This window comes from Micromys minutus (assembly GCF_963924665.1).
Source record: "Micromys minutus genome assembly, chromosome: 16".
NCBI classification, from domain to species: domain Eukaryota; kingdom Metazoa; phylum Chordata; class Mammalia; order Rodentia; family Muridae; genus Micromys; species Micromys minutus.
In genome coordinates this window covers 9,244,853-9,259,389 of record NC_137985.1, presented here as the reverse complement: position 1 = coordinate 9,259,389, position 14,537 = coordinate 9,244,853, and positions in this window count along the sequence as shown.

Below are 14,537 nucleotides of genomic sequence, written 5' to 3'. Positions count from 1 at the left end.
GACTGGGGCTGAAACTATGAGATATAAAGAAAAGCATTTATTTCCCTAAATTGATTTTCACCTTTTTTGTCAGTTATTGTAATTCTGCATTTTTGATGAAAGCATTAGAAGGCCATTAAGTCCCAGTGGGCACTGTTATCTTATATGGAAATGTAGATCTGCAAATTCCACTATTCTATTCCTAATATATGTATGAAACTATATGTGTTTGATCAGTTAATTGGTGTTTTATATCACATTTTACCTGGAAAAACTAAATAACACACATTTATTAGTGAAATGCAGTACTTTAATGATTTGGTAATATTATACTAGCTTTCTAGGTTTCTTAATGGTCTTCTCTTGTCAGTGTGTGTGTGTGTGTGTGTGTGTGTGTGTGTGTGTGTGTGTGTTTGTGTGGGCTTGTGTGCACATATTTAATTGAAATTTAACTGAAGATATTGGTACATGTTATTTGGGAATCACGGAACTTTCTTACTTCTCATGTCTAAAATAAATTTCCTTACCTAATAGTAGTAGAGCTGACTGTTGATTTGAAATTTTCATCCTGGAAAATTTTCTGTCTGAACAATCAAGACATACGTTTGCAAGCACCAGAACAGGAAAAAAAAAGGAGTTATATGTGGATGTTCATATAAAACACAAAACTGAGATGCTAATATTCTTCAGTTTTTGTTTGTCTATTTTGTTTAAATTTTGGTTTTGGTTAGTTCTGAGACTGGGTCTAAATGCCTGTCCCCAAATTTACTATGTAGATAAGGCTGGCCTCAAATTCACAGAAATATGTGTATCTTTGCCTTCTGAATGCTGGGATTAAAACCAACTAAGTACCTGGCTGATAAGTGATTTTGAAGCAGATTTATATATAATGTATATTTGAACCTATAATTATCATTCCATTTGAATTAAACATTTTAAATATTTACTGCTATAAAAGTAATTAGTTGAAAATGTTATGCATGTTTATAATGTATATTACTCTCCTATGTTTTCATCTGACTCCTTCAGGTACCCCCATGACATCACCTCATGTCCCACCTCCATGTCTCTGTCTGATGCAGAGTTTCTTTGTGTAGTCTGACGAGCCTCTTTGTGACTCTGTCATAAACTTTCTTTCTAATTTCCCAAGGGCAGCACTGTAGATTCATACTACTCTGCCTGCTTAAAAGTGGCCTTTAAAAATTCTAACGGACAATTTCCAGTGTTTACCTATATTTTACAAAATCATGCCATTAAAGGTAGTAATGTGCTATTTGAATTTCTATACATTCTACATGTGTATTCTTAAATCAGCTGCTTTTACATTTATAAATGCTGTACGAATAGATGTAAACTTCTAGGCATTTCATATTCTTTTCAGTTTTTCTTGTCCACGAGCCTTTCTGTGTGTGTCACTTCATTTTGTGTGTGTGTAAATTTCTTTTCACAGCAAATGTATTTTTTTTATCTTCTCTCTACCTAGCCAGGACTCCTATTCCACACCACTGTGAAAGGTGTCCTTTTACGCTTCAGTGGTGTTCATGCAGACTTGTTTTAGTCTAAAATGGGAGCTTAGCAATCCAGTAAGGAAGGCCAATGACTGACTTTTAGGGAAGTTAAAGACCCAGATCTAGGAACAACCGAGATTGGAATATGGAAAGAGGCCGAGACCAAGGCAGGAAGAAGGATCACACAGATAGCAAGCTCCACAGCTGAAGCCGTGGTCAAAGCACACCTGTACGGGACCGGGGTTAAAGCACACCTGTACGGGACCGGGGTCAAAGCACACCTGTATGGGAGCGGGGTCAAAGCACACCTGTATGGGACCAGGGTCAAAGCACACCTGTACGGGACCGGGGTTAAAGCACACCTGTATGGGACCAGGGTCAAAGCACACCTGTACGGGACCCGGGTTAAAGCACACCTGTACGGGACCGGGGTCAAAGCACACCTATATGGGACCAGGGTCAAAGCACACCTGTACGGGACCGGGGTGGGCACTACTAGCTAATACAACACTAGGAGGGCTGCAGGTGCCTGCCACTCTGCCCTGGGGGGTACAATCGCCATTGCTGAGTGCTGAAGTATAACTACCACAGGTCCCTACACCAAATGGACCAGTGGCACTCCCAACCTAACTCTTGAACTTAGCTCTCTCCTTTCTTCCTGTTAAGTCTGAGAGGTTAGGGCCAGGCTATGAATGGAGGATGTGGCCAGACATAGAAATAGACAATGTCCCAGACTCCATTTTCCTTCCATCCTGCTTTCCACCTTCCTAGAAGCTCACAGCCTTTTGGGAACAACTAGGGCCAGGCCTGGGTCACCTATGAGCTGAACCAGGCTCTCCTGAGTCCCGGGCCCCTGCAGGTTCCTGGTTCTCTGTTCTGTAGCCTCTTGCCCTCCGGTTCCACTTTATATACACCTTTTCCTTTTGTTCGGTGTTTATTTTTATGTATTTTTTATTATTAAATGATGTGGTCTAAGGAGAAAAAAAAACCCTAAAAATCTGACTTAGTTTTTTTTTTTTTTTTTTTGTTTTTTTTTTTTAAGCCTAATAAGGTGTCTTAATGGGACCAGTGTTGTAGTATTCTGTCTAATAGTGGTGTTCTTATCACTACCATGAACCAAAGGGGCATGTTTAAACGGCTAAAATTAAAATTGCATTTCCCTCATATGGACAATGACTGTATTCCCATCACCACACAAAACCCGTATCACAGAAATGCTCCAGCGTACCACTGTCACAAAAATAAAGTTCGATTTCAAATCTGAAGGTAGCTTCTGGAAAAAGACCTATAAGGGGGAAAAACAGAAAATTCGAATTTATTTGTATATTTGTGGTGTTGGGATTAAACAGAGTAAGACAGTACTCTTTTAGCATGTAACCAACATTTGAAAGATAATATTTATATTATTTAACTCTGTCGTCAAACTCAACTCTATATTATAAACTTGGAGAATTTCTCAATTAGAAAACTTGATGTGACATAGGTTTTAGAAAAGTCAGGGTTGAAATAATTTAATCACAGGTTTAAACTGCAGACTTTTTCCCATAAAAGAGTGGCACCAAATTTAAAGTATGATTAAACTAAATTCAACATAACATTAAGTGATGTCATTTCTGAGTTACCTTGTTCACATGCAAGCATTGAGCATCCAGCATCACTGGTCCCCAGTGACTACACTAGACAAGCACTTTGTCGCTCTTTGTCTGTGACTGAAGGTGGGATCCAACTGTGAATAACGCTTTCTTTTTGTAGCTACATTTCTGCCTAAGCCCACAGATCTTTGTCTCTTTTCCTGCTAATACTCCCTTAATAAGATATATGTGTGTGTGTGTATATATATATACACATACACACACACATACACACACATACACACACACATACACACACATACACACACACATACACACACATACACACACACATACACACACACACCAACACACACACACAAACACACACACACACACACATATATATATATATATATATATATATATATATATATATATATATATATATATATGCCCAAATTTTTCTCAGTCCTGATTCCGTTTTTAGATTACTTGTCCTAAGACAATAATTTTGTCCATCTCTTCTATTAAAGTTATCTTTCATTTATTATATAAAGCTCTTTTTGTAGAATGAAGTACATTTCATTTAAATATGGAATAGGAGAATTTAAGTTATCATGATTCCTTTCCCTTTTAATTGAAAATGATTTTCATATTGTATATTCAGTTTACAGCTCCTGCTCCATTGTCTCCTCCCAGTTCCTATCTTTCCAGCGATGCAATGCCACTCATTCTGGACCTGTTTAGAAACCAACCAAACAAACAAACAACAAAACCAGAATTAATAGCAACAACAAAAGGAAGAAAAAGCTCCTGAAACACACACACACACACACACACACAAACACCATAAAACCACAAAATTCAAAACATCAATATACAAGCAAAAGGTCTATTAAGGTAAAACTGCCAAAACAAAGCAATGTGAGACAAAGCTTCTCCAAAACTATCATTAATTTAATTTTGTGTTGGCCATCTACTGCTGGGCATGGGGCCTGCCATTAAAGGTGGTATGAAGATCCAGCTAGACTGTGTTAGTTTGGGTCTTACTGCTGAGAAAAGACACCATGATCAAGGCAACTCTTCTACAAACAACATTTAACTGGAGCTAGCTTACAGGTTTAGTTCAGTCCATTATCATCAAGGCAGGAGCAAGGCAGCGTCCAGACAGACATGGTGCAGGAAAAGCTGAGTTCAACATCTTGTTCTAAAGTCAAACAGGAAAAGACTGGCATCCTTAGGCTTCTAGGAAGAAGCTCTCAAATTCCACCCCCACAGTGACATATGTTCTCCAACAAGGCTACACCTATTCCAAGAAAAATGCACCTCTAAATAGTGCTACTCCCTGGGCCAAGCATATTCAAACAACCACAAACTCTAATGAACTAAATTAGTTTTTCCTTAGCAAATAGTTCTGAGTTGGAGATAAGTCCTTGGTCAGAGACAGGAGCTTGTGGCCCCTTCTCTCTCTCAGCTCCAAGACTACCTGGCTTGGATCTCTGCAGGTCCTGCACACATTACCACAGTCTTTGACAGTTTTCACTTTCACAAGAGAGTTTGTTATGTGTGAGGGCTTGATAGTAATGTTGTTCAAAATACTTGTGAATGTTTATATTTGTTGCACTTTTGTTTGTATGCATTTTAATTTTAGAATACTATATCAATCATGAGGGTTTAAATAGTTAAAATATAAATATTATTACCATATGAAATAAAGGATTGATAGCCCTAATATTTTAGAAATGCCAGAAACATTAAGTGGATCATGCCACTTCTAAGCATGGTTTTGAACAGTTGGAACAAAGTAACACTACTATTAAACAAACAAACAAACCAAACAGTCCAGACTTTCTTTAATCTTCTGCTAACAAGACCCAAGAGCCAAACTGCAGTCATATTCAATGTCATTCAATGAGCAGCATATAATAATAAGCAACACATGGCATGATTTTCACTATTGTTAATTTTACCGAGTGTAAAAATACCCACGCATAGTTGAAGTAATAAACAAGCTTTAAACTAACTGGAGCAAGCCATGAATATAACAAGATTCTGGCCACCTGAGGTTGAGGGGTACGCACAGCTGCCCCTTCCCAGGAAACTGCCCACCTCTGACCTCTTGAATGTTTATGAATACATTCATAAGCATTGTGTTTCTTTCATTTTCATATTTCAGAAGAGAAATTATGGACACAGGAAAGTGAATTCAAGTTTTGAAATCAACTTTTATTTTAATCTTATTCTCAGTCTTATTTAAGAGATACCTAGTATAAAGGGAGAAGTAGATAGATAATAAATAATAGATGATAGATAATAGATAGATGATAGACAAATGATGATACATAGATAGATGACTGATATATAGATAAATAAATATAGTAGATGATTGTGATGATAGATGATAGGATAGATTTATAGATACATAGATACACAGATAGAATTGTAGACAGACCAACAGACAGAGAGAGACAGACAGGTGGGTAGATAGATAATAAAGACAGATAATAGATAGATAGATCAACAGACAGACAGACAGATATGTATACAGATAGAGTGACTAACATGATTATGATCAGTTTTGTGTTTATTGTGGTCTAGAGCTTCAAAGATGATGAACCTAAGTAAAGAGAGTATACAGCTCTTAGGCCTATTTCTTTCAGATAATGGTAGCAACTGTAATGAACTGATAAGATTTCTGAAATACAAGGAACTGTGAATTTAAAGAAGTAAAATGGGTTGACATGACTCTGAAAAAGAGCACAAGGGAAAAGACGATGTTGAAGTACTGCCTGGTGTGCTTGTGGCAAGCCGGCTCATTGTCCATCATGGGGAGGGAGACAGCTCCATGGACAGTGGGCAGACTTATTTCTCAGCATCATTTATGGTGACTGGGAACAAAAGGAACTGTAGCTGCATTTGAATTTCATTGGTTCAATAAGATCAGACATTGACCTGGAAGTGTTTACTCAGAAAGAGTCAATTTATGGGCACTGCAATTTGTCTTCTTTTTACTCTGTTGACAAGGTAAAACAAGCAAATGAAAGGTTCAGGGATTTATCTCAGCTTACAAACAGTACAGTATATGAGGCAGGGGAGATGGGAGTAGCAGGAGCTTGAAGTGGCTGGTCACACTGCATCCACTTTCAGGGGTTAAGAGTGAATGATGGTTGCTGTCTGGTCCCATTTCTCCTCCTAAGTATCCCTGGAGATGAGCTGGAGAAGGAAGTACCCACAATATCATTGATTTCTTCATGCCTCAATTAATACAGTCAGATCACTCCTCACTGTAAGGACATGAGACCTGTCTGCCAGGATGCCAGCTTCACAGTGTCCATCACATCTTGCACCTTTCTAAACCAAAAATTATTTGAACTAGTCTTCTGTGGAGTCAAATCATCATAGCCTAAGGCTGTGTGGCTATCATGTTAGTGTGAATTCCGGAGCGACCTTTAGCCACTGGTAGACAACAACATGCCAGTCAAGCATTTTGTAAGTGGCAGGCTGTTGTGAATGGAGTTCTGAAGTGCCGGGCAGCAGGCAGGGGACATTTTCATCAGCATGGTGCATCTACCACTTGGCTCTGGAACAGTTGTGCATACTAATGACAAACAGACGCCCAACACATGTAAATTCTACAAAACAAGAGGGGTTTTATGACTAAGAATTTATTTATATTTAACCAAGTATCTCATGGTAAGAGCACATTTGTCAACTGAGAGTAAATGGAAGAATATTCTCTTGAAGTATATGGAAAGAACCCAAGAGGTCATTCTCTGTTCAGTGACCCCTTCTCAGTTAAATTCTAAAAATCTCAAAGGTAAATTATTATTATTTTGCCAACACTTTCAGGGTGCATTTTTAACAACTACTTTGGTGGTTACTACTAAGTCACAATTTTATCACTATATTCTGTTTATAAAGCCAAAGTTGTCACTAGTGAATAATTGAAATGCAAAATGCATGCATTTGTTTGTTCTGTGTGAGCAGTTATAACAGTTTTGTAAGAACTTTGAAAGTAGCATGATTAGTGCCTTATGTATGTTACTGTAGTCAGTCTTCAGGGAGTGGCAAAACTGATCAAAGACACACCCCTTATCATATTTGTTTCTCAAAATATCTTACAAGGGTGTGAGCAAATCTGACAAGAAATTCATTCTCTATGATCTGAAAACTCAATCTTGGGCTTTTTGACAATCTTAAGATACTCAGTGCTTGTTTGACTTCATCTTTATGTTACTAGCCAAAGAGCACTCTTTCAGTGTGTGCTTCTTTGATTGACATGCACAAAATTACAGCCCCAAGATACCTCCCACCAACTTCAGCTTTTATTTATACAACTTGTAACACTTAATTGCTATTTGTGTATTTGACCTTCTCTATCCACTTAGATGACACCATCAATTCTGTAAGGCCAGAGACATTGCTTCAATACCTGCAGTGTCCCTGGTACCTGAAATTGTGTTTGGCTCAGAGTAAACAAACCTATCAAAAATGTTCTCAGTTTCTATGAAACTGCAATTTCTTCTACGATAAAAATTTAATTTTTTTCTCTTGGAACCCTGCTCATTTTTAAATTGGGAAAAACAAAAGCACCTTTTAAAGATAAAAACGGTGGTGTCTGAGCACTTGAGCCATCAGTGTGCTGAAAAGGGGCCATTGTTGCATGCCTCTCCCTGTCTGCCTTCTCTTGGGAGAGGGTAGTTATTACTGTGTGCTCAGCTCAGCCTTTGTTTATTTTGTTGTCGTTGTCTTGTGTTCATATCTTAATTGCAGGGACTTTGCAGACATCCATTAGCTAAGTGATTATTTAGATGGAAAGTATCCCTGCCCCATCTGCAGGCCCCGGCTGATTACCCAGCTGCAGGTTTGCCAGTGTCTATTATTCTCCCAATCCTCCTATTGAACAATATGTCTTCTTTCCTCCCTTTTAGCCTTGAACCTCTGTGAACCTTATTATACAGCTATACAATCAGCTCTTTTTGAGTATCTTCTGTGTGGTATTCAGAGCCATGTGCTCTTATCTTCCATGAGCCAATATTGTGTGTGCCATATAGAATGCCTGCATGAATGGGAGGAGGCATGGGGAAGAAGCTGGTACAAGGCTCATTATGAGGCCTCCATATCTTCTGGGTATGCAGGCCTGTGAATAAATTACACACCAGATCCTGCAAGATTCTTATCACTATATCTTGGAAGAAAAGTTCAAACCATTGCCTGAGGAGAATGTTAGAAATAGTTGTCAGGACATATAGACTTATACCTTTACTGGAGGTTGTGACATTTGTTGTGCATTGAATATATGTGTGAAGGAGAAAGTGAGAGCCATAATGCCTGAAGAAGATAAAGTGAATAGAGTCTCTTTTAAAAGTGCAGCCTGGAATGTGGTCACACTGGAAATGTTTGTTATTGAGTGTACTTCTTGCCTTTCTTCTAATGGGTTTGGAATACTCTCCCTCAGAACAGTTTCAACTTTGGAAATACCTCAGTGTCTATGGTTTTAGATCTCATGCCTTGGTGTACCCTCCCTCCACACTTATAATTGGCATCATTTTTGATATGACTAATATATCATTCTATTAGTCACCATTTTAGTTGAAACTAGTCATGATTTCCTTGCATAAAATAGTCCAAGGTATTGATGTAGGATGCTATTGTAAGCAAGGATATAGGGAAGATAATTGATTGCTATCCTTCACATACAGTTTTAGAAGGGCATGTACTGTAATCTGGGCATTTCTTGTATTTTTTTCATTTAGCACGTTGACACACAAGAAAGAACATCTTGATCCCTTCTGTTAGGAAGGATGTGTTTCTTGCGGTGTTTTGAGACTGACACCACTTCATGTGCTTTCAGTGTTTCGAGAGCAAGTCGGAGATGTTCGGCTTCATCTCCAGTAGTATTTCAACAGCTGTACAGGTCTGGGAAAGTGACTTAAACTGATAGCCCTTTCGGTGTAAAGTTAGTAATCATAGTACAATCTTTTCTCAGAGAACTGAATCATTTATAGAAGAGAGATGTCTAATTTTGTTGAAGCCACAGAAAACCACAGGTTGCAGGTAGAATTTTTGTCTTTCAGGATCAATGAAATTGGAGTTCAATGATTTTCAAAAGAGTCACTGTCACAAGAAATTAACTTCATAAAATGCCTTTTCCAAGGTGATATAAGATTTTCAGGTGCTTGATTTGTTCGTAATTGCTCTGTCTCTGCAGCTGTGTGATCCCTGGGACACAGATACTCACTAACTGGAACTGGCTAGGCAGGGGAGCTGCTTCTATTTCTTCAGACAGGATTTCTCATGATTGGGATCCATTGAATGTCTGTCTTCTGTCTCTTCCCTTCCTCAATCACAGGAACTCTAAAATCAAAGCAAAATTGTCATTAACATAAGCCAGAGAGTAGCTCTGACCAAGTGCAGAACAAGATTAATACTTTATTTGTTAAATGCAAGACAGGGGAGTCTATAACTACATTCATTCACTCACACATGAGAAAAAGAGGGGGAGGAAGGAAAGCAATTAAATGACAGACAGATAGCTAAATGGAAAGACAACCTGATAGATGAGAGATTGCATTTTGCCCTGTAGTACAGACTGAACTGGAAATTGTGTTCATCCTGCCTTAGTTCTAAAGTGCTGAGAATACTGGCAGGTACTACTGCTTTCAACAAATAAAATGAAATATTCCTTGTCTACTTTAATACATCAACTTACCCCTTTCTCCTCTCTGACTTAGAGGAGTTCTGAGGTTAAGTTACAGAAGAAAAAACTAACAGTGACCTTGAGAAAATAGTGATGCAGTTCTGTCAGTAAACGAGGATGGCTGGGGGCAGTGGGCAGAGCAGAGCATCTTCTCCATCCTCTGAGGTTCACATTCTCTTGCACAGTCTTTAATTTCTTTACTCAGAAATTTTGCTCAGTATTCCTACCACTACTGTCCTATCTGTGAAATAGTTATAGGTAGATCCATTTCTGTTCAGCATCATTGTTTCAAAGATAATTTTAGACAGGGTGTATAATGTGCAAAAATAATAGCATGTTAAAAAGAAAAGTGAATAGGTAGGGGGAGAGTGGGCAACCTTGTCGAGTCCCTGATTTTAGTGGGATTGCTTCAAGTTTCCCACCTTCAAGTTTGATGTTGGCTGTTGGTTTTCTGTATATTGTTTTTATTATGTTTAGATATGGGCCTTAGATTCCTGTTCTTTCCAAGACTATTAACATGAAGTGGTGTTGAATGTTGTCAAATGCTTTCTCAGCATCTAGTGAGATGACCATGTGGTTTTTTTCTTTGAGTTTGTTTATATGGTGGATTACATTGATGGATTTCCTTTTATTAAACCATCCCTACATCCTAGGGATGAAGCCTACTTGATCATAGTGAATGATCATTATGATGTGTTCTTGGATTCAGTTTGCAAGGATTTTGTTGAGTATTTTTGCATCAATGTTCATAAGTGAGATTGGCCTGAAGTTCTCTATCCTTGTAGGGTCTTTGTGTGGTTTAGGAACAAGGGTTATTGTAGCCTCAAAAAATGAGTTAGGTAGTGTTCCATTGGATTCTATTTTGTGGAAGAGTTTGGAGAGTATTGTTATTATGTTGTAAATAAATGTCTGATAGAACTCTGCACTGAACACATCTGGACCTGGGCTTTTTTGTTTGTTTGTTTGGGAGGCTTTTGATGACTGCTTCTATTTCATTAAGTGTTATGGGATTATTTAGATTGTTTACCTGGTCCTTGTTTAACTTTGGTATCTTGTATCTGTCTAGGAATTCATCCATTTCCTCCAGATTTGCCACCTTTGTTGAATATAGGCTTTTATAGTAGGATTTGATGAATTCTTGAATTTCCCCAGTTTCAGTCATTATTTCTCCACTTTCCTTTCTGATTTTGTTAATTTGGATACTCTCTCTTTGCCCTCTAGTTAGTCTGGCTAAGAGTTTATCAATCTTGTTAATATACTCAAAGAACCAGCTCTTGGTTTTGTTGATTCTTTCAATGGTTCTTTTTGTTTCTATTTGGTCTATTTATGCCCTAATTTTGATTATTTCTTGCTGTCTACTCCTCTTGGGTGTATATGCTTCTTTTTATTCTAGAGCTTTCAACTGTGCTGTCAATTTGCTAGTGTATGCTCTCTCCAGTTTCTTTTTGGAAGCACTCAGAGCTGTGAGTTTTCCTCTTAGCAGTGCTTTCATTGCATATCATGGGTTTGAGTATGAAGTGTTTTAATTTTCATTGAATTCTAGAAATTCCTTAATTTCTTTCTTCATTTCTTTTTTTAACCCTGCTATCATTTAATAGAGCAGTGTTTAGTTTTCATGTGTATATGGGCTTTTTGTTGTCTTTGTTGTTATTAAAGACCAGCCTTAGACCATGGTGATCTGAAAGGATGAATGGGAGTATTTCAACCTTCTTGTATCGATGAAGGCTTGTTCTGTGTCCAATTATATGATCAATTTTCGAGAAGGTGTCATGAGGTGCAGAGAAGAAGGTATAATCTTTTGTTTTAGGATGATATGTTCTATAGATATCTATTAATTCCAGTTGGTTCATAGTGTCTGGTAGTTTTACAGTGTCCTTGTTCAGTTTCTGTCTCCATGATCTGCCCATTGGTGAGTGTGGGGTATTAAAGTCTCCCACTATTATTGCGTGGGGTAAAATGTATTTTTTGATCTTTAGTAGGTTTTTTTAATGAATATGGGCACTTTTGTATTTGGAGCATATATGTTAAGGATTAAGATTTCCTCCTGACAGATTTCCGCTGTAATGAGTAAGAAGTGTCCTTCCTTATCTTTTTTGATAACTTTTGGTTGAAAATATACTTTATTCAATATTAGAATTGCCACTCTTTCTTGCTTCTAGGGGACATTTGCTTGGAAGTTTTTTTCCCAACCTTTCATTCTGAGATAGTGTCTATCTTTGTCTCTGAGATGAGTTTCCTGTATGCAGCAAAATGCTGGGTTTTGTTTATGTAGCCAATCTGATACTGGAAGTCCTGTCTGGAGCAATTAGACATGCAAAAGGAAATCAAAGGGATACAAATTGGAAAGGAAGAAGTAAAAACATCACTATTTGTAGATGACACGATAGTGTACTTAAGCAACCGCACAACTTCCACTAGAGAACTCTTACAGCTGATAAAGAAGTTCAGCAAAGTGGCTATATATAAAATTAACTCAAACAAATCAAGGGGCAAACATGTGGAGAAAGAAATTAGGGAAATAATACCCTTCACAATAGTCACAAAAACTATGAAGTACCTCTGTGTGACTCTAACTAAGCAAGTGAAGGACTTGACAAGAAATTCAAAACTCTAAAGAAGGAAATTGAGGAAGATCTCAGAAAACATAAAGATCTCCAATGCTCATGGATCAGAAGGATCAACATTATAAAAATTGCCATTTCACCAAAAGCAATCTACAGATTCACTGCAATCCCCATCAAAATTCTAACCCAGTTCTTCATTGAGTTGGAAAGACGAATGTGCGATTTTATCTGGAATAACAAAAGACCTAAAATAGTGAAATCCATACTCAACAACAAGAAAACATCTGTAGGAATCACTATCCTTGACCTCAAGCTATTTTACAAGGCAATTGTGCTGAAAACTGCATGGTACTGGTACTGAGATAGGCACGTGGATCAATGGAATAGAATAGACAATCCAGAAATGAGCCCTCACATGTATGGTCACCTGATTTTTGACAAAGAGCTGTAAACATTCAATGGAAAAAGGACAGCCTATTCAACAAATTGTGTTGTTCTAACTGGCACTCAGCATGCAAAAGAATGAAAATAGACCCTTTCTTATCTTCTACAAACAACAAGTGCAAGTGAATCAAAGATCTCCACATTAAACCAGGTACACTGAAACTATTAGATGAGAAAGTAGGGAAAACCTTAGAACTCATAGGCACAGGAGAAAATCTCCTGAACAAAACACCAATGGCTCGAGCTTTAAAGTCAAACATTGACAAAGAGAATTTAATGAGATTGCAAAGTTTCTGTAAGCCTAAAGACACTGTCAAGAAAACAAATGGGCAGACAACAGAGTGGGAAATGATCTTTACCAACCCCACATCAGATAGAGCCCTAATATCCAAGGTATACAAAGAATTCAAAAAGCTAGACACCAGACAATTAAACAACCCTATTAAAAAATGGGGTACAGACTTAAAAAAAAGTTTTCAATGGAGGAATATAGAATGGCTGAGAATCATCTAAGAAAGTGCTCAACATCCTTAGCCATCAGGGATATGCAAATCAAAACAACCCTGAGATTCCACCTCACACCAGTCAGATTGGCCAAGATCCAAAGCTCAGAAGACAACAGATGCTGGGGAGGATGTGGAGAAATAGGAACACTTCTCCACTGTTGGTGGGGTTGTAAACTGATACAACCACTCTGGAAATCTGTCTGGTGGTTTCTTAGAAAAATGGACATAGTACTACCTGAAGACCCAGTTATTCCACTTCTGGGCATTTACCCCAGAGACGCTTCAACATACAGCAAAGATACATGCACCACAATGTTCATTGCAGCTCTATTTATAATAGCCAGCACCTGGAAAGAACCCAGATGTCCTTCAGTAGATGAATGGATACAAAAATTGTGGTACATTTACACAATGGAGTACTTACTACTCAGCTATCAGAAACATAGACTTAACAAAATTCTTAAGAAAATGGCTGCATCTAGAGAATATCATCCTGAGTGAGGTAACCCAGTCACAAAAGAACAGACTTAATATGCAGTCACTGATAATGGGATACTAACCCCAGAAAGCACTGAACACTCCAGAAACAACTCACAGACTCTGTGAAGTTCAACAAAGAAAGAATATATTTTAATTAAAATAGAACTGTATCACATCCCCCTTTCCTCCCTACAGTCCCTCCTTGTCTCTCTCCTATCCTCTCAAATTAATAGCCCCTTTTCCTATATTGTTGTTATATATATATATACATGTGTACATGTATATATACCCACAAATACTTAATTACAACCTTAAGAATTGTATTCATATACTTTTATGCAAAAATGGTGAAAATTTGTACATTTTTCTTTGTTTTTTAAAATAAAGTAAAAAAGGAAAAGTGAATTTTTAAAAAATGAACTTGTCAATATATATATATATATATACATATATATATATATATAAAATCATGAACAGAAATAAATTCAGAAAAATAAGAAGAAATAAAGATTTTACAAAATAATCAAATGATTCAAATAAATTTTGAAATATATTATAGAACTATTCTTTAGGACTTCAAATCAGATATAATTCCATATTGCAAAAGACAAGCAGGGTCTATAGGAATACAATATCAACCAAATAGATACTCTTAAATTTGTGTAAAGTACTTGGGCTTCATGTGGCATGCTATCATATACTGTGTTTAGGGTACCTCATGGAAGATACAGTTATGTTCTGTGTATGGCTCAAAATCATCAATTAGTCCCCAGAAATGCCTG